The sequence below is a fragment of the Hipposideros armiger genome, unplaced genomic scaffold, assembly GCF_001890085.2.
Source record: "Hipposideros armiger isolate ML-2016 unplaced genomic scaffold, ASM189008v1 scaffold_251, whole genome shotgun sequence".
NCBI classification, from domain to species: domain Eukaryota; kingdom Metazoa; phylum Chordata; class Mammalia; order Chiroptera; family Hipposideridae; genus Hipposideros; species Hipposideros armiger.
Genome location: NW_017731601.1, coordinates 1,612,366 through 1,630,922, shown reverse-complemented (window position 1 = coordinate 1,630,922; position 18,557 = coordinate 1,612,366).

Below are 18,557 nucleotides of genomic sequence, written 5' to 3'. Positions count from 1 at the left end.
TGGTCTATGACATCAATTCTATGGTGGATCTAAGGAGAGTTGTTGATTTTCAGCTTGTTCAGCTTTTTTCTTGGTGTGGGGATGAGAATAAGGACTTCCAAGCTCTTCACATGCTGGACTGGAAACTGGAAATGATCCCTATTACCTGAAATAACCTAAACTCCCCTCTGTCCTTGTGACCTATAAGTATAAAGAACATTGTTTAAGGTTGGCCAGACATGATCCTTATTATCATATTTGAAAATTATTTTATTAGATGTTCAGAAACTTGCCTTTATTCAATATGAGCTCAGGCAAGTTACTTGACCCATTTCTCAATTTCTTTATTGGAAGGAGAAAGGGAAGAGATAGATAGATAGATAGAGAGAGAGAGAGAGAGAGAGAGAGAGAGAGAGAGAAATATAATCAGGTAACCACAGAAGAACACTGCTAGGAATTCATGCATGGATAGTGTTTGAAAAATATGGAGTACTATATAAATCAAATAATGTGATCTGGCATGCCCTTTCTGACAATATTGAAACACCTTATGGAGAGTATTTAAAAAAAATTAAAGTGAAATATTTCAGTGTCATTTTCTTCCTTTAAATTCTTCTCCCTACTTCTCATTTTTAGATATGCCATTATTTCAGGTAACTCTCCCATGTCTACAATTTTATAAGAATAATTTATGGGCAGGTATACTCTTGAGAAAGTATTTTCTTATTATCAGTTTTTACAATAGACCTGTTATATAAAGGGAGTCTTTGAAATAGAAGCAATAATATCAATCATCATTTTAACAATGTAATTTATATACAATAGGGACTCCATCACTTTCTCTACATTTTGGTGTTTTATACATTTTTGGTGTCTGTACTGCATTAACACCTCTCACTTGTACTAATGTAATGTTTTCATGAACTTATCAATTTTTATCTCTCCGTGCATTAAAAACATGCCAGGTGAAAAGGATCAACTTACTGATTCAAGTTTATAAAGAATGAAGCACTTGCCCTTGAATTTATATCATTGTTATTGCTTGCAGTGTCTTCAAAGAGGAAAAAAAAAAGTCCTTCAGAATAGCAATGTTTCTTTTTTTTCCCCCTTTTATTTATTTAGCCAGAATGTAGCCTTGAAAGATCAGCTATCACATAATCCAGGAGACATTTTTTTCTGTTATTTATTTTATACTGTGTGAGGAAAAAAGGATGTGTGTAAAGGAAAATAATCAGGTATGACAGGTTATTTGACAGTTTGCTAACACAAATTAACCTCCTTTTAAGACTGGCTACATGTGCACATCTAGTTTTTCTCCTGTGTGACAATACAGTGTCGGTTTGTGGGACTGTCCTAATGCATGTGCAGTTTGGACGGTGGAAAGTGGTGACACTTGTGCTCTGCTCTGAGCGCTGTGAAGCTTTCCATGAACAATACGATGTTTTTGCTTGGTTTGGAATCTGTCTATTGATGTGTTCATCTCAGAGCCATCTCCAGAGGACACGTGTGCTTTGGACAAGAATGTCGTTTTTCCTTTCTCATTTAGTGGTTGAAGAAACTAATGCACAGTGAAATGATGTGGCTAAGGCAGGGCGGTCAACTCGACATCAGCACTCGGCCGTGCTCATGTTTGAAGCCTGTTGTCTCACCATTAGCCACTGTCTTGGTCCATTCAGGCTGCTACAACAAAACACCATAAGTTGGGTGACTTATAAGAAACAGCAGTTTATTTCTCACAGTTTTGAAGGCTGGAAAGTCCAAGATCAAGGTGCCCGCATTGTTGCCTTCTGGTGAGGGCCCTCTTCTCGGTTCATAGCCCCGAGCTTTCTTGCTCGGTCCTCACATGGCGGGAGGGACTAGAGATCTCTCGGAAGCCATTTGATGAAGCGTTAATCCCATTAATGAGGGCTTCACTCTCACGACCTAAGCATCTCTTTTTTTTTTTTAAAAGATTTTTATTGGGGAATTGGGGGAACAGACAAGTTGCTATCCTTTTGTTCTTCAGTCTAGTTGTGGAGGACGTTGCTTCACTGGCCCAAGTTGGCACCATCATTGTGCTCTTCCCGGGCGAGGCAGATCAGTCGCTGGCTTCTGGACGGCCGCTCACTGCGGCTGCTGGCCGCTCACGCTGGCTGCTGGCCACACACGGTAGCTCATGGCAACCCACTGCCACAGGGGCTGCAGCCCACACCGTCGCCGGCGACTCACGGCAGCCCAGCTCCAGGTTGAGCTGTTGTTCAGCATCTTAGCTGTGGAGGGCAGTGTCACTGGCCCTCGTATGTGGGATCTGAACCGGGGCCCTCTGGTGTCCCAAGCCAGTTCTTAACCAATGCGCCACTCAACCGGCCCCTACACATCTCTTGAAGACCCCACTTTCTAATAACATCACATTGGGCTTTAGGATTGAAACATATGAATTTTGGGGAACATAAAGATTCAAACCATAGTAGCCATTTTGCTTGTGATATTCTTGAGTTTAGAATTAACCCCTTCTGTATCTAAACCTCTGGGGCTCTTTACATCCCTCTTAAGGCACATGCCACAATACAGACTATATATTAGGTATTTATGTATGGCTTATCGTCTCCAGGTTTTTGGGGTCTTTGAAGACAAAAGCAACCCATCCTTACTCTTGGACTTCAAAACCAACCCGTAAAGCTAATAATGAAAATACCTTCCATATAATAATTGTATAATTGAAGGAATTATTTATTATATGCCATATGAATGAGAATTTCAAATGATATCCCACTAACTTATTTATTTAGTTATTTATTATTTATTTGTAATGAGAAGGAAAGGTGGATACATACTGAAGTGAAATCCAGGGAAGGACATGGGTAAACTTACAGACAACACTCACCTTTTCTTCTTTTGCCTTGAGCAGGAAATCTCTCATACCAAAGGATAGACTTTTTCAAGGTGAGTGTTATTAAAAAACCATCTCCCATTGCATTTAGAGGAGAAAGTGAGTCTGAGCTTCTAGAGGCTGTAGCTCAGTCCCGAGCATGCTTTGCCGGCCTCCCACTCCCCTAACCCCCACTAGGTACACCTGTCTCTAACATCAACAGCATTAACCTCAAATAACCCAACTCTCACCTTCTGCTGATGCCACCCCAATTCACAGGTGAGAAACTGACATCGCCTCTGTGGTCTTCATCCATCAGCTTTCCTTTTTCCAGCATGTCAGTATCTGACCTCTCCTGTCCATGACAGCCGGATGTGAGGAATTTGAAGTTGAAACTATATTTTATCTCTGTACCTTCCTGATATGGGTAATAGAATAGGTTGGGTGGAAGATAGATTGTGAAGGAGAAACTATGTTTCTCCTAAACTGTGAACCGGGCATTATAATCTTGAACATTGAGCCTGAGAAATGACTTCTGCTCTCCTGGGTTAGGGCAACAGCAGTCCCCGACCATTTTTATTTTGACTCTTGGACATAACCCCAGTTGTGGAAGAAGAGAAAAGTGGCAGAAGTTCTGACAGAATGCTTGCCCTTAGGTGTCAAATCCAGAGATTAGTTTCAGAAGAAATTTATCATGCCCTTGCGAGTTGGCTAAATTTTAATTTTTAAAAATCTATTTTAGTTTACATTTATTTTGGTCATTATTGCATCCTGTGGGTTCAATATATTTGATTTTAGAGGGTAACCAAGTGAATTAGGTATCATAACACAGATGGTAAATATCTCATTGGTGTCACCTAAGTGGGTAGGGTCTGTTTGAAATATGGTAATGGGAGAATAGATCCAATTGAGTAGAAGTAGACTTTATTTAGTAGAGAAATATACATTAATATTCTATACTGATATCATTTATGCCTGCTCAGAAGTCTGAAATAGTAAGATTAGAAATTTTTAGGAGATCACTGGAGTATGAATGAAAAACAGAAGGACAGATGTGGTATTATTGTGAAGATGTACTAAATGTCATTTGGCCTCATGTAAGAAATAGAGTATTTCTGATTTAGGCCATATAAGTTGCATGGGTATAATATCTATTAATGGGAAATTAATGAGTATGGGTACTTATGATGCAAAACCTGATGAACAGATATTTTAGAAAATAAAAAAAGGGGGAATTTCAAAAATTGGGGGATACATAATGGGACTTTCATTCAGCTAATAGTACATCTGACAAGTTGTTTACTTGTTTCAAAATATATCTCTCAGAGTTATTGAAAACATCTGGGGATAATGAGTACTTCATATTTGAGTAACAAACAACATTTTTTTGCAAAATAGAAGTTGTTATATAACTAGGGAGGACATGGCCATATCCTCTCAAGGTATATGATGGCAAGGAAAGGAAAGAGTAGGTATAGTTATACATATTCCTTGGGTTCTAGGAAAGTAGATTTTAACATGTTCAGAAACATGGTCAGCATGATTTTGTGACTTGAGAGTCTGGAAGGGCGGCTGTCTTAAGAGGAGTGTGATAATTGAAGGCTTACCATTTAGAACAAGGGATTGAACGTATTGAATATAGCTCTAAAGATGAGAGCTAGAATGAGTGGATGGAAGCTAGAGGAAAACAGATTTTTGGCTCAATATAAGAAACAACATTCTAACTTTCAGAACTGTCCAAAGATAAAAATGGGCAGGCGTGGGAAGTAGAGAGTTATTCATCACTTGATGTAGCCAAGCATAAGCTGGATGACTTCTTACCTAGATATTCTAGAGAAGAGTTGAGCATAGATTGGTAATTGGACTAGGCGATTTATGATTCTTTTCACTACTGAAATGTGCCAATTGTGGACAAATGCACTTGCTATAATAGAGCTCAGTTATTTAACTCCGCGGTGGGTAACAGTGCTCTCATAGCAAGTATTTCTTTCAATTGTGCACCTTATTTTCTTCTCTCCTGTTAATAATCACTATAACTGTCAATTAAAATTACTAATTGCCTTCTTTCTCCAAAGTGCACATATTTGGTTTCTAATGATTCAACCATGCACACAGTGTGTCTAATGGAACACACACTAAAATTGTATTGGCTACTGACCTCACTACAGTCACTGAAGTGAGATGGGAATTCTTCTCCCACGCAGATCAAGGCTGAGGATAGATGCTGGGATGGCAGCTCCCGAAAATCATGAGACCCAGTGTCTTTATATCTTTCTGTTCACCATCCTCAAAATCACAAGATGGCTCTTGAAGCCCCAGCCATCACATCTTCATTCCAGGCAGGAAGAAGAAGGACAAGGGACAAAACACTCTTCCTGGAGGGCTCTTACATGCCAGTGGCCACCTCTATTTCCAAATGTGGCTGGGAAATATGGCTCTTCAGCTAGGCACACTACCAGGGGCCTCTTACTAAGCATGAAGGGGACAAAAGTGACTTCCAATCTTTGCCCCAGGTATCTTATTTCACATTTTCACAGTTGGGCAAGGAATGACTGCTTTTCTTAGTAGCTATAATTTTCAGTGACATAGAGCCAAGGTGAAACAGAGTTTTATATTTCCTGAGCAGGTTTATAATTTGGCATCCTTTTAAAAATTATTCTTTATTCACTCAATAAGTATTTAGAGGGGAGGCTGAACCCTGAGTGAGGAAGAAGGAGACAGGGAGAGCAGGTGGTAGGTGAGCCCCGGCTTTCTTCCAAAGATTTGAAAAAAATCAGCACTGCCCTCTAATTGGTTTACCCCTCTCAGCAAGAGAGAAGACCTGTAAGTAATGAGACCTACCCTTTTGTTTTAGTAGCTAAGCTACTTATTCTGGTCCTTTGAATCTATCAGCATATTCATTTATCCAGTAATCTAACAACTCTATTGAACAGTTACTACAACTAGGCAGTGTTCTATCACTTGGAATATGGGAGCCACTGAAACCAATAAAATTACTTATCCTGAATGTATGAATGTACAGTATCCTTCCAGAGAGGTCTTCTGAGGAAATTTTCCTCTCTACATGTCACATGATGTTTTAGGGGCCCACCATTACAGATTGGCAGCTGCTCCCCCCACTCCCCATCCCCCGACCCCCGCCTTTTATCTAGCTCTCTATTTGATGGCTGCCAAATCAGTCAAGATGATAGTTCACCTTCTCCATTTCCCCTTTTCTATCAAAGTCCTTATCCACCCCACTGGCAGTTCGAAAAGCCTTGTGTGCACCCCCAACATCTGATATAGCCCCCTTTAAAGGGCAATATCCTCCAAAATTACCTCTCTTTCTCCTTTTCCCAAGAATTCCCTTAAAATGCACTCATCTCTTGTCAGGTATTAGGCAATCTGGGTACAGTGTTTTTGTTTTTTTTCTTTAAGCTCCTAGTTTCTCTGCTAATCGCTCATTGATACCTCTTAAGGAATCGGTGTAATCAGTATTAGTGTTTGCATTTGAACAGTTAGGAAATTGAGCCATAAAGAGGTTAAAATACATATTCAAGGTAACTGAGTGGTTTTCTGGGCTCCAAAATCCCACTCTCAACCACTACATGCATATGGTTCAATGTTTCCATGCCTGATGAGCTTAACTCCCTCTGAGAGCATTTGGATTATATTTCTATGAAATGGCTGCCTATTAGCCTAAAATCATAAATTATTTGATGCATATCATATACCCTTTTCTTTCACCAACATTTTGTTCTGCAACAATCTTTTCTCCAGGTGAAGACAGATAACAGTTAGCATCTCTGTGGAAGGTAGATGTCAGAAGGTTCAGAGAAAAAATGTCTAACCCTGTTCTGATCTAGACAAAAATTACAGACGATTGGAGTTAGAAGAAAGAATTGGCTTTAAATAGGGCAATGTTTGACATCAGGAACAGTGAGCTGAACTTAAAAGGAGGGAAGATGAGACAGTGAATGGAATATGGATTTTGAATGTAGATAACTCAAGAGTTTCTGTCTTGCCTTCATCACTTGCTAGTTGTGAAACATAAGTTATTGTGTCATTTTCAAGTTATGTGTCAGTTTCTTCATATTTCAATGCAGATAATATCTGCTTATTAGTCATATTGTGCAAGTGAGGGATAATATTCTTAGTAAATTTTCATTTAATTGGTCTATAGTGTGGTTTTAAAATTAGCATTTTAAAAACTCAGGTGGAACTCCAATTAATAAATGTAGAAGGAAATAGGGAAATAGAAATTCATTATTAGACAATCACCACAGTGATAATTGTTTTAGACAAGATCTATGGCTAGTACTAAATTAAGTGGGTAAAAATTTGAGGAGAAACAGGATTTGTATAGGTTCAAAGTATCAAGATATTTATTAACTATTAAAGGAAAGATAACACCTTTATAGTGGAGAAACCCAGAAGATAGGACCTTAACCAAGTTATTAAAGTTAATATCACCAGGAATAAAATATTCATACTATAAACCTCTTGTTATAATGTGCTGAGAAGAGTGAATCACTTCTATAGTATTATTACGAAAATGCATCACTTCATTCTGATCATGAAAATTGATCAGACAAATTCTTTTGAAGGACATTCCATAAAATAACTGATTAGTACTCTTCAAAAGGATCAAGATTAGGGAAGACAAGAAAAGACTGAGGACATAAAGATTTGACAAGGCCAAGAAGAAATACCAATTAAATGCAATCCTGAATCCAAAAAGGACATGAGTGGAACAACTGGTAAAATTTTAGAAGGATTTGTAATTTAGTTAATAGTATTGTATCATTGTTAATTTTCAGGTTCTGATAATCATACTATGAAAGAGAATAATGTTATAGGGAGCAGGTGAGGCATATATGAGCACTCCCTGTACTATTTTTGCAAGTTTTCCATGTGTCTAAAATTAAATCAAAATAAAAAGTTTTAAAAAATGTCTCCAGTGATTCTAATGTGTAACCAAGATTAAGAACCTCTGGCTTAGGCTGTAGTAAATTCTCAACAAATGATAGCTATTACCAAGCCTGGCTAAATGTCATGCACGACCAATCACTTTTGCTGATTGGGAAGCACGCTTCATGTTTTACGTTTGTCTGACCTGAATTTGTCTTTCCAGATAGTGATAGCTGAATATATTAAAATAAAACATAGTCTTGAAAACTGTAACTCATCAAAGGAACTTTTGCATGCTTCAACTTTAGGAATCGTGTGTTTTTCTAGATAACAAGGGAATAAGGGAACACTGCCCACTTCCCTGTCAAACTTTTTGTGTTAAGAATGCGAGTGACCTTCACCCCCACTCCACCCTTGTTTTAAAGCCCAAGTTCTCTCATTTCTTGCTAATTTTGTGATTTTTGATGAATAGGATGGGTGCCTTTTTAAGTCTTGTTCTCATAAGAAAAAAAACCCCAAAAAACAAAAAAAAAAACAATAGTACCTTTTAGTCATTGGAAGCAAGGAAGGAAGAGGAGTTAATGAGGGAAACTTCTGTTTATTTTCTAGGCCCAAATTTAGAAATTCAGATTGTTTCTTTTAAGTAGAAAATGTTAGGTAAATCATAAAGATTTTCCTTAGCATATGAGTATATATCATCCACAAAAGAGATTTTACTTGTGTAAGCAAGACTGTTTACTTTGTAAAGTTAGATAATTTGGAATAATTATTGCACTCAGTTTTGTAACAGTTTTAAGTTCTTCTTTCAAAAGCATTTTCAAATAAAGGACTAGTTGCTTTGGCGTTAAAGTAAAAATCAGAAATTTAAACTATTTTAATGGAAAATATTCAGGTTTCCTCCATCTACCCCCGCAAATGATGACAACTTAACCTGTGGAAGCACAGGGCTCTGAAGCCAGTAGTTCAGAAGGCCGTGTGGATATCTGCATGGGTTCTTAATATCTTCATACTTTTTCCCCTTGTAATAATGATTTCCTCATAGCACTGATATAAGGAGCAATAAGATATTTTTTAAAAAGTGTCTAGCATAATACCTGACATATGGTAAATACCAAGTATATGTTACTATTTTTTGTTGTTGTTGTTTCTGGCTGTTTTTGTTGTTGTTGTTGTTTCAAGAAAAATGAAAAGAAAAAGGGAAAATTGGTTAAAGGAAAACCTCTGTACCCAGTTCCAGTGCAACCCCTGGAGGTTAGCCTGTACCTACATCTCCCTGTCACTCAACTGGGTGTTTTTGACACATTCTTGACGTGTATTAGGAATTTGATGATTATTGCCGATAAACGAATATAATCACGCTCTTGCAAATGCCTTGGGCTCCTGTGGCCCTCCATTTCTTCTGCATGCCGACCCTACGATAATTCATATTATCTTGAGACCACATACCCAGCTTCTCCTTAGATTTCCCTGAGCATATGAATATTGCTGGAGCGAGCACGTTACGTGGCTGGGCTGGCTGGTTTCACGTTTAAGTCACCACACACCGCAAATGGACCTTCAGCAGTATTCAGACATTTCTTCCTCGGTAACTTTGCTTCCCCATAAGATTTTAATTTCATGCTTTCTCTCTTTTCACACCTCCCACCCTCTCATTTTTAACTGAATACCTCGTTTCATTTTTTCATTCAGAAAATAGAAAACAGAATGAAAACTCCATCTGCCCACAATTAAATCTAGTAACATAAATTCATTTGCCGCCATCTCTGTTACGTCCCTACCTGTTACTGTAGAGGCCAGTCTCTCCACGGGAACTCTGACTCCTACGCACTGACTCTCAATCACCTTTTCTGATATACATTTACTTTCTTCCATCCTCATCCTTTCCCTCTTGCCTTGATTATGTCTATGCATATATAAACATGTCCCACTACTTTCTATCTTAAAATATAGTCTTCCGTTGATCTGAAATCCCCGTCAGCTATCACTCCACTTCTCCATTCCTCTTTCAGAGCCCAACTTTGTGAATTATCAAGTCTTCTTTTCTTTTCTATTGTTTTTAAGGAGGGCACAGCTCACAGTGGCCCATGTGGGGATCGAACTGGCAATCTTGTGCAGAGCGTGTACTCTAACCAGCGGAGCCACCTGGCCGCCCTCAAGTCTTATGTTGTATCGCTGCTTCTTCACCTCCTATTTGCTCTCATCCCACTCTAATCTGACTTTCACCTTCACCATTCCACTGAAGATGGTGGGTTTTTACTTTGGTGAGTTCAGTTCAGTAGGACATTTTAAAAGCCATTTGGCCTTAAATCCAAGCTACATTTCCTAATTTAGACCCAGTAAATGATAATTTGATTTCCAGCTCAAATTCCCATTCAGATCTTAGGAGAGGAAAAAAGGAAGGTCATTTATTGGCCCTTTAAAGCTCCAGCATCTTTATGAATTGGCTGGGAATATTGGAAAGTGGAAAAATACTAATAATTGGGTCTCAGTATGTTATGGAGATAAAGTTTGCTGAACGACTGACTGGTTATTTGGTTTTAGTAAGTTCGGATCACGTTGATTTTGACCTTGGTCCATCATAGTAGGTAAATATGGCAGATATCTCAGGGCGAGGATAATTTGGGTTGATGAGAGGTGTGGTAAACACAGGCTTTATGGACAGGCTGGGGCAGCAGGTGCTGATCGGAGCTAGGCAGGTGGAGCTTCTACCTAAATGGCATAGTCAATGTGTGGATTAGATTATCTGGAAAAATCATCTTTCATCCTAATGAAGATTTGCCTCAGAACAAGCAGAACTTTAACATATGGAGTGAAAGTAATTGGAGTTGAGGAACTCAAGAAATTGACAGAGCATGTGTCAGATGGCTGACAAAAATGGAGAACAGGACCCTGAGTCAAAATAACAGTTTGTCAACTTGGTTGGAATTTTCTATAGGAGACGATCAAGGACTATTTTATATCATTTTGAATTATGTCCATGAAAAATAAAAATATTTTAAAAGAATTTTTGTGTTGAAAGTGTGTTAGCTATTTGGAAAATGTACTCAAAGGAATTACATGAATCATCCCAATCTTAATAGGTACCATTGGCTCAGCCTCTAATCTATATCTTGAATAGAGTCACTTTTCACCACCTCCACTGCTTCAAACACAGTCCCAGGCCTCAGCATCTTTTACCGGGTATTGCGATAGCTTCCTGGTCTCCCTCCTATGCTTGCCTCTCTGGAGCCCATTCCTCTACACAGAAGCCAGAATGACCTTTCACAAACGGAAATCAAATCATACCACTCTCCTGCTTAAAATCCTACAGTGGTTCCCATAGCAATTAAGTTAAAATCCATATTACTTACAGTGATTTACAGGGACCCTACATAATCCAGTCCCAACCATCCCTTACCATCTTTCCTCCTGACAATTATGCTTTAGCTACAATCCAAGATCATTCTTCTTTCAGAGATTTTGCACATTTTATGCCTTCTGTTTGGGAAAACTTCCTCTTTCTTCTCCCCCTGCTGTTTCCATCCCTCCATTCAGACCTTAGTCTAAATATCTTCTAAGAAAGGCATTTTCTGATCTTATCTCCAGCAGTACCCAACCTCATCCTCTTATCTTGTCACCTTCTAATCCATGACTTTAGTTCCTTAATTGCACAACACTTATCACTCTCTGAAATCATCTTGTTTATGTGTTTGTTTATTGTCTGCCTTGTCTCACAAGAAGGAAAGCTGTATGCAGACAGGGACTTTGGTTCAGGGTTTCATCCCTAATATCTGAAATCATGCCTGACAGCCAAGGCATACTTTTTTGTGTGTGTGCTGGTTATTAAGCTATTTGTTGTCTCTCAACATCAAACTCATCTTGCTGTATTCTGCTCTGTTCAGCTGGGGCTGGGACCATGCAAATCACATTTCTCTCTTAGGGTTGGACCCCTCTTAGGTTTTGCCAATGGGGGGCAACAGGAGAAAACTGCAAGGCTGGGGAAGAAAAAGAGCTCCTCTCCCCTGTTTTTCTGTCACTCTCGTTGGCATCACTGCAGCAATATTTCTTCACCCTGCCAGGGACAGTTGATTCAGCAGCAATTGGCTCCAATTTGCAGATATTCACCCTGCCAGAACCCGGCTCATCACTCTCAGACACACCGATATTATCCTGCGGCACCCCTCTCAAGACCGAGTCCCAGCTCCGCGTCTTCCAAGCCTATTAGCCAGACTGTCTAATAGAAAGAAAATGCAAGTCATATAAAAGTTGTAGGTTTTCTGCCTTATAAAAGTAAAAAAGTAAAAAAAAAATTATAATGAAAGTAAAAAAAACATAGATGAAATAAAATTTCATTATAAAAGTAAAATAAAAAATAGATGAAATAAAATATGTTATTTAACCCAGTGCATCCAAAATATTACCATTTTAACATGCAATCAGTATAAATATTATTTTTTATATATTTTACCTGCTTTTCTTCATAACTAGTCTTTGAAATCTGGTGTGTGGTACATCTCAGTTCAGATTAGGGACATTTCAAGTGCTCCAGAGCCAAATGTGACCAGTGGCTACCATGTCGGTTGGTGCACCTCTAAGTGTAATTATTCCCAACATCTCCCCTTGTTTTCAGGCCCAGGGGAGGTAGTTGATTTCTGCTGTTGCTATCTCTGTGGCACCACTATATTTCCAGTTGTGTAATATCTACTTAATAATTCTTGTATAAATCCTCTTTATTGAAATAACTGCTCTGCCTTCTGTTTCTTAATTGGATTTATCCAAGACTTTTGTCCAATAAATGAATGATGCTGCTGGAAAGATGAGATGTTTATATCTTAAGATGCTACACAAACAGTACAGTTTAATCATAAATTTGGAATAGGCTAAAAGAACTGAGTCTGAAGAAACAGAGCACTGCAGAGTGGACTCGTAACCTGACTTCTGCTCATGCGTGAGCTGGAGAAATTAGAGCGATCCAATTTTGTCACCTTTTCTCCCCACTCCCTATTATACCTCATATCACCAAGAGACATACTGCTATTATCTGATGGATTTGGGCCAACGTTTTTACAAAAACATGAGGTGGCTTTCAGAATTGTCTATGTGCAAAATGAAAATGAGGTGTAATACATTTGCCTCTAACAATTTAGTTAAATTTTAAAATGTTTACCTATTGTAGACTCCACTGTCAGCTACATCTATGTAAAGCTTAGGTGATTTAGACTAAAAAACAGATAAAAAAAAACTAACCATTTGCTTGATTACAGGGGCCTGGAAACCAAGTTAATTGTATTCAACTTTATAACTGTATTCTGCCAAATTGCTTGTGTGTGTGTGTGTGTGTGTGTGTGTGTGTGTGTGTATGAAAATATAGCTTTGGTAGTCAGTATATTTTACATTAGGAATTCTGAATGTGAGTAAAATATCTCTTCTTGCCCTGTGCCAACTGGCTAGACCATATCTCCTTTGGTTTGGTCCAGTCATTTTTGTAGCAGGAAGGTGCCGGCATGGGCTAGCTCTGATTTCATAACATCAAAGCAACAATTCTTGCCCTTAAAATGAACTGGGGATGCAAGGGCTCTTCTCCTGTAGATTCTAGAAATTTTACTCTCTGTGGCCTGATCACCTCACACCTCCTCTCTTAACCTCTGCTCTTTGTCCTCATTTCCTTCCCTCATTCTCTTGTATCCTATTGCTCTTTTCTCTGCTTGAACTTATTATTCTTTTGTTGCCTAAAGGATACACTTCCCTTTAGGGTTTGAAGAGCATGCCCAAGCCAACACAGATGGATGGAAGAAGTCATTTTTCTTTTTCTTTTTTTTTTTTTGGCAGCCTTTTCTGCTCCCTACCTGGTTGCACCTGATCTCTCATCTTTCCCTGAGACCTGCTTCAATTTATATTTCTCATTATAACTCCCTGTAACTTTCCATTCCTTTTGCCATTCTCCAGTCTTTCCCCTAATATAAATTTTCAGCACACTTAAATAAAGACTTTTCTCTTCAAGGCAGTGTGTGAACTTTAGTTAATCCTCAGCGTACGCTCTTTTATTACTACTGCTATATAAGGCAAGAAGGAGATTGAGACTTTCCCAGCTCCCAGAGGGGTCAATTTGGTGTCTGAACTAGAAGTCTGATAGGCCTTATGCTTAGTTCTTTATTAAGACCAGGAGATAAAGGCTCTGTCTCTCTCACATAATAGTTCCCTGGATTTAGACAATGCCCTTTTTTCTGAGGGTCCAAAGCATATGAACACTATTTGCCACAGCCTCACGATGTCCAAGGAAATAAATGCTTGTCGATATACCTGTGTAAAGAGAATCAGAATATGTCAAATAGGACTTAGTCAATGGGACCGACACAAATGTAATAGTCTCCCTCTTTGTTCGTTTTGTTTTTATTGGACCTCACAGGGAATGTGTGTTCATCAGAGAACTCTGCGTGTGTACTTACTGCAAGTAGGGGTTTATTTTGTTGGCAGAGCTTCGTGGGATGCAAATCAGTAGCTCTGGGAGATACAAATCTCACAGGCTGAATGGATTTTTCTGTGGGCCAAAGGGCATTTACAAATTAATTGCAAAGCTGATCTGTGACACTCTTGGGAAGTAGGTTAGCAACTTGCCCAAAGTCACATTGCTTATGAATGCTGGGCCTGAGAAGAGCACCTGCTCCGGAAGACTGCCCATCACTCCGAACATGGCCTCTATTATTCCCCTATCACTGAGTCACATGAACTGACGTGCTACCAGAGTGGTTCCAGTTGCAACTGGCAGCAGGAAATGCATTGACAGGAAACCTACTGCCTAACGCTGCTATGGAGTGGGGCTCAGCTCTTCTGGATCCAAAGAAGGTTGAGTTTCCTTTGATGTTAGGGTACCCAAGAGACTGCCTGTGCTCAACTGTCTGCAGTTAAAGCTCTGCCTCTTTGATGAGGTTACGCGCCCAAGGCCATAGCACATGGAGTGGGAGAACTGCTGAATTGCAAAGTGAGCAATGAGAAATTTCTCTGTCCCCTGCTACACCCAAGGTGTCTGTATGAGCTTCCTGTGGATGCTGTAATAAGTTACCACAAACTTGGTGTCTTAACACAACGGAAATTTATTCTCTCACAATTCTGGAAGCCAGAAGTCCGAAGCCAGGATCACTGGGCTGAAATCAAGAAGTGGCAAGGCAGTTTCCTTGGAGGCTCTGGGGGAGAATCTATTCCTTGTCCCTTCCAGTTTCTGGGCACTCAGAGGTTCCTTCGTATGTGGCCACATCACTGCATTGTCTGTCTCTGTAGTCACATCACCTTCTCTAATGTATTAACTCTTCCCTGCTAGTCACTATAAGGGCACTGGGATAGCATTTAGGACCCACTGGGATAATCCAGGATCACCTTCCCATCTCAAAATATTTAACTTAATCACATCTGCAAAGATGTTTTTCCACATATGAGGTGTGATAAAAAACTACAGTGAATGCTGCTGCCAAGTGCCATCCAATGGAAAGGCAGGGATCTTCAATACGGGAAGCAGCACACTGAACCTTAGTAACAGTGTGTGACAGGTTTCAACTTGTTCAGTGCAGTCATTTGGGTGTGAGCTACAGTTGAGAGAAGGTGTGTTGTAAATTGTGCCATAATCATCCTCCATCATGACAACCCTCAGAGTCACACATCGCTTCTGGTACATGGCAATTTCTGTCAAATAAAAACATTACAGTGTGTTCTCATCCACCTTAGTCACCAGAGTTGGCACCATGTGACTTCTGGCTCTTCCCCAAAGTCAAAATGATTCAGGACATCAAGGCAGCCATGACAGGGCAACTAAAGACACTCACGAAAGAGGACTTCCAGAACTGCTTCAGAAAGTGGCAAGAACAATGGGATAAGTGTGTTTGAAGCAAGGGGGAGTAGTACTTTGAGGGAGATTAATGGCAATGTGTCTTTTGCTGTAATAATTTTTTTTATTTAAACCTTCGTTCTATCCATATGTCACACCTCTTAAAGTAACTTTCACAGGGGGCCTTATTCATCCCATATATAGCTCTAGATCAATGTAGGTAATTGTCTAATTTCTACCCTCTCTAAAAAAACTTTTTTAAAAGAAAGTCCATCTCAAAATTATTTCTTTAGGGATGTAGTGCCAGTGATCACTATTCAGAGGACCTTCAAATACTCCTGGTGTTTGTTGTGCAGTTCAGTTCTGTTGTAATGGTTGGATTTTTTTTGTTTGTTTGTTTGAACATATACCTACTGGGTACAGCCAAGGGTTACAATGTTAGGATATTGTTTTTTCCTAGGCTCTAATCTATCAACACGCATTTACTGGATTTGTGCTTTTAACCATTCAGAGAAAGAGCTGTGAAAGAATAAAGTTCCCTTGAGTATTCTGTGGGTTAGTTTGTTATGTGGGGTTTGGGAAAGACTTTTCTTTATGAACAATGCCCTTCCTCCTCTCCTTTCTTGTTATATACTGATAATTTTAGTGCCCCGTGATGTTCATAACTTAGTTGTTACTTTCATTCCCTTAAGGAAGTCTTATCAGAATGGTATGTTTAGATTTTCACTGTATTCCTCTCTGTTTGCCCAAGGCACAAAGTCTTTTTTTCCTATTGTTTTCTTTCTTTCTTTCTTTCTTTTTTTTTTTTTTTTGGTATCATGGTTTACATAGTAAAAAGCAGACTGGATGACACTTGGAACATTTTGAAATTTGCTTACATTCATATTGGTGGCTAAGAAGTTTCTTAATTGGGAACTATATTTTCTATATAAGTTTCACGCAATTGTGAAAAGAATTTTAATCTATTCTCAGATTTTGGAGGACAAAATCCTTCAAAGGCTTATGACTAAATTTGTTTGAATTGTAGGTTCAAAGAAAAGATCATGGGACATAAACTCATATGGAACAATAATAATAGAAACTTCTATTGTTTTGAGCAGAAACAGGAACATTAAATTTAGAAACACACCAGATTCACAGAGGTATTTATAACTGGTTTATAAGCAGCTAGTAATTTATGTGGGGAATAACTTCATCATTGTTCTTATCTTTTCAGGCATTTTTCATTTGATGTCATGGGTATAATGTTGAACATTCCACTTTACTAGAGCAATAAAAAAATACCTGTAAATTGGACAGGAAGTTCCATTTCTCCCTATGCGTATTCTTAGACCATTGATATAAATAACTGGGTGTAGCCCACACAGCTGCCTTGAGTTACTTCATAGGATATTTAACCACAGTTAGTGCTTAGGTTCCATAGATTATGTTGAAACAAAACAAACAAAACAAAACAAACAAACAAACAAACAAAAACATGATATAAAGAACCTGAAGCACAATTTCTTCCTGTTTAATTTCCCATACCTATATATCAGATCCTGTTATAGCTTTTTTCTCCTTAATATCATTCCAATGTATCCATGTCTTTTCACATCAGTACCACTCTCTTGGTGCAGGCCATCATCACCTCTGACCTAGGTGATTGGAACAATCTCCAAACTGCCTCCAGTCTTTTTCCACAATAATAGCCTGTGGTCTTTCTAAAACCCAACCACATTATTAGAACTCTTCAGCGCAACTCACAACCCTCAGGATAAGATCCAAACTCCATAGCTTGTCTATCAGACTTTCCATAACCTTGCTGTTTATCTTTTCAGTCTCATCTCCTATCTTCTTTCAGCAGACTATATTACAAGATACTGAAAAGTTTGGAAGTCCCTTCCAGGTATGCTTTTCTTTGCTTTTGCTGATGCTGTTCCCTCTGACAGGAAAATCCTCTCTCTGTCCTCTGATTCTTTCCCCATGGCTCTGTCACCCTCCTTTGCTATTGTAGATGAACTCAGTTTTGCAATGACCTGCACCTGGAAGACCTCACTGAAGCCCACTCACCCAGATTAGATTCTTTTTCTTTCTACCTGCTTCCTCAATTTAGCCCTTATCACACCTTGATTTTATCATTGATTTTAAAAGTCGGCCTGCCAAGCTTCAAGGCAAGGAATATGTTTTGTTCCCTATTGTGTTCCTATGTACGCATGCAACAAAGATTTATTGACTGAATGAAAAGCCCTGGTCCAATAGGTTTGTCATGACAATGAGAACAGACAAGGAAAAGACAGAACAGATGCTGAGTGGAAGTCAACTGCATTGTGTATTTGCTATCACTGACAGGAACCTTAATTTCCTTTGTTCTGCTTTCTTCTCCAAAGAAGCAAAAGTGCTAAGAGCAGAACATTGCAGAATTAAGCTTGTTTTCTTACAACTTTTCTATATAGTACTCTAAATTGGTCTTAATAAATAATTATCTGTTGTCATCAAAGCTCTTCTTCCAGCTTTTAATGTATTTCACTATAATAGTTTAATTTTTAAAAAGTACTTCATGGAGTCTTATTTATTCCTTTAAGGACTTTTGTAAGGGCCTTTGACTTTCATCGGAAGAAAAAAAAAGAATAGAATTGAAATTTTGGAATGTTGTATTTCATGATTGTGACCATGGCCATGAAATGCCGCTGCCTGGGGAAAGGCAGCAACCATATAGTGTATTAGAGGGATGCTCTTTCAGTGGTACAGAGATTGTCAAACCATAAATGTAGTCAAGTTTGGTACTGACTTTTTATAGTTGTGCCTTTTAATTGAATAGTGGACCTTTTCTTACTCGCGTAACTCCATAGACCTGAAGCCAAAGTAAGAAAAAGTTAAATATTTAATAAAACAAGGCTTTTCCTAAAGGATTTGTTTTTACTCTGTCTCCTAACAACTTAAACTACAATTTAGAATGGACTCTCTAGTTACTGAAGGTCCAGTAAAGCAAAGCAATGAGCTGAAAGCTGAGGAAGAGACATTCAGCCTTCTGTGCACCCGAACCTGTGGATGCGTCAGACATTT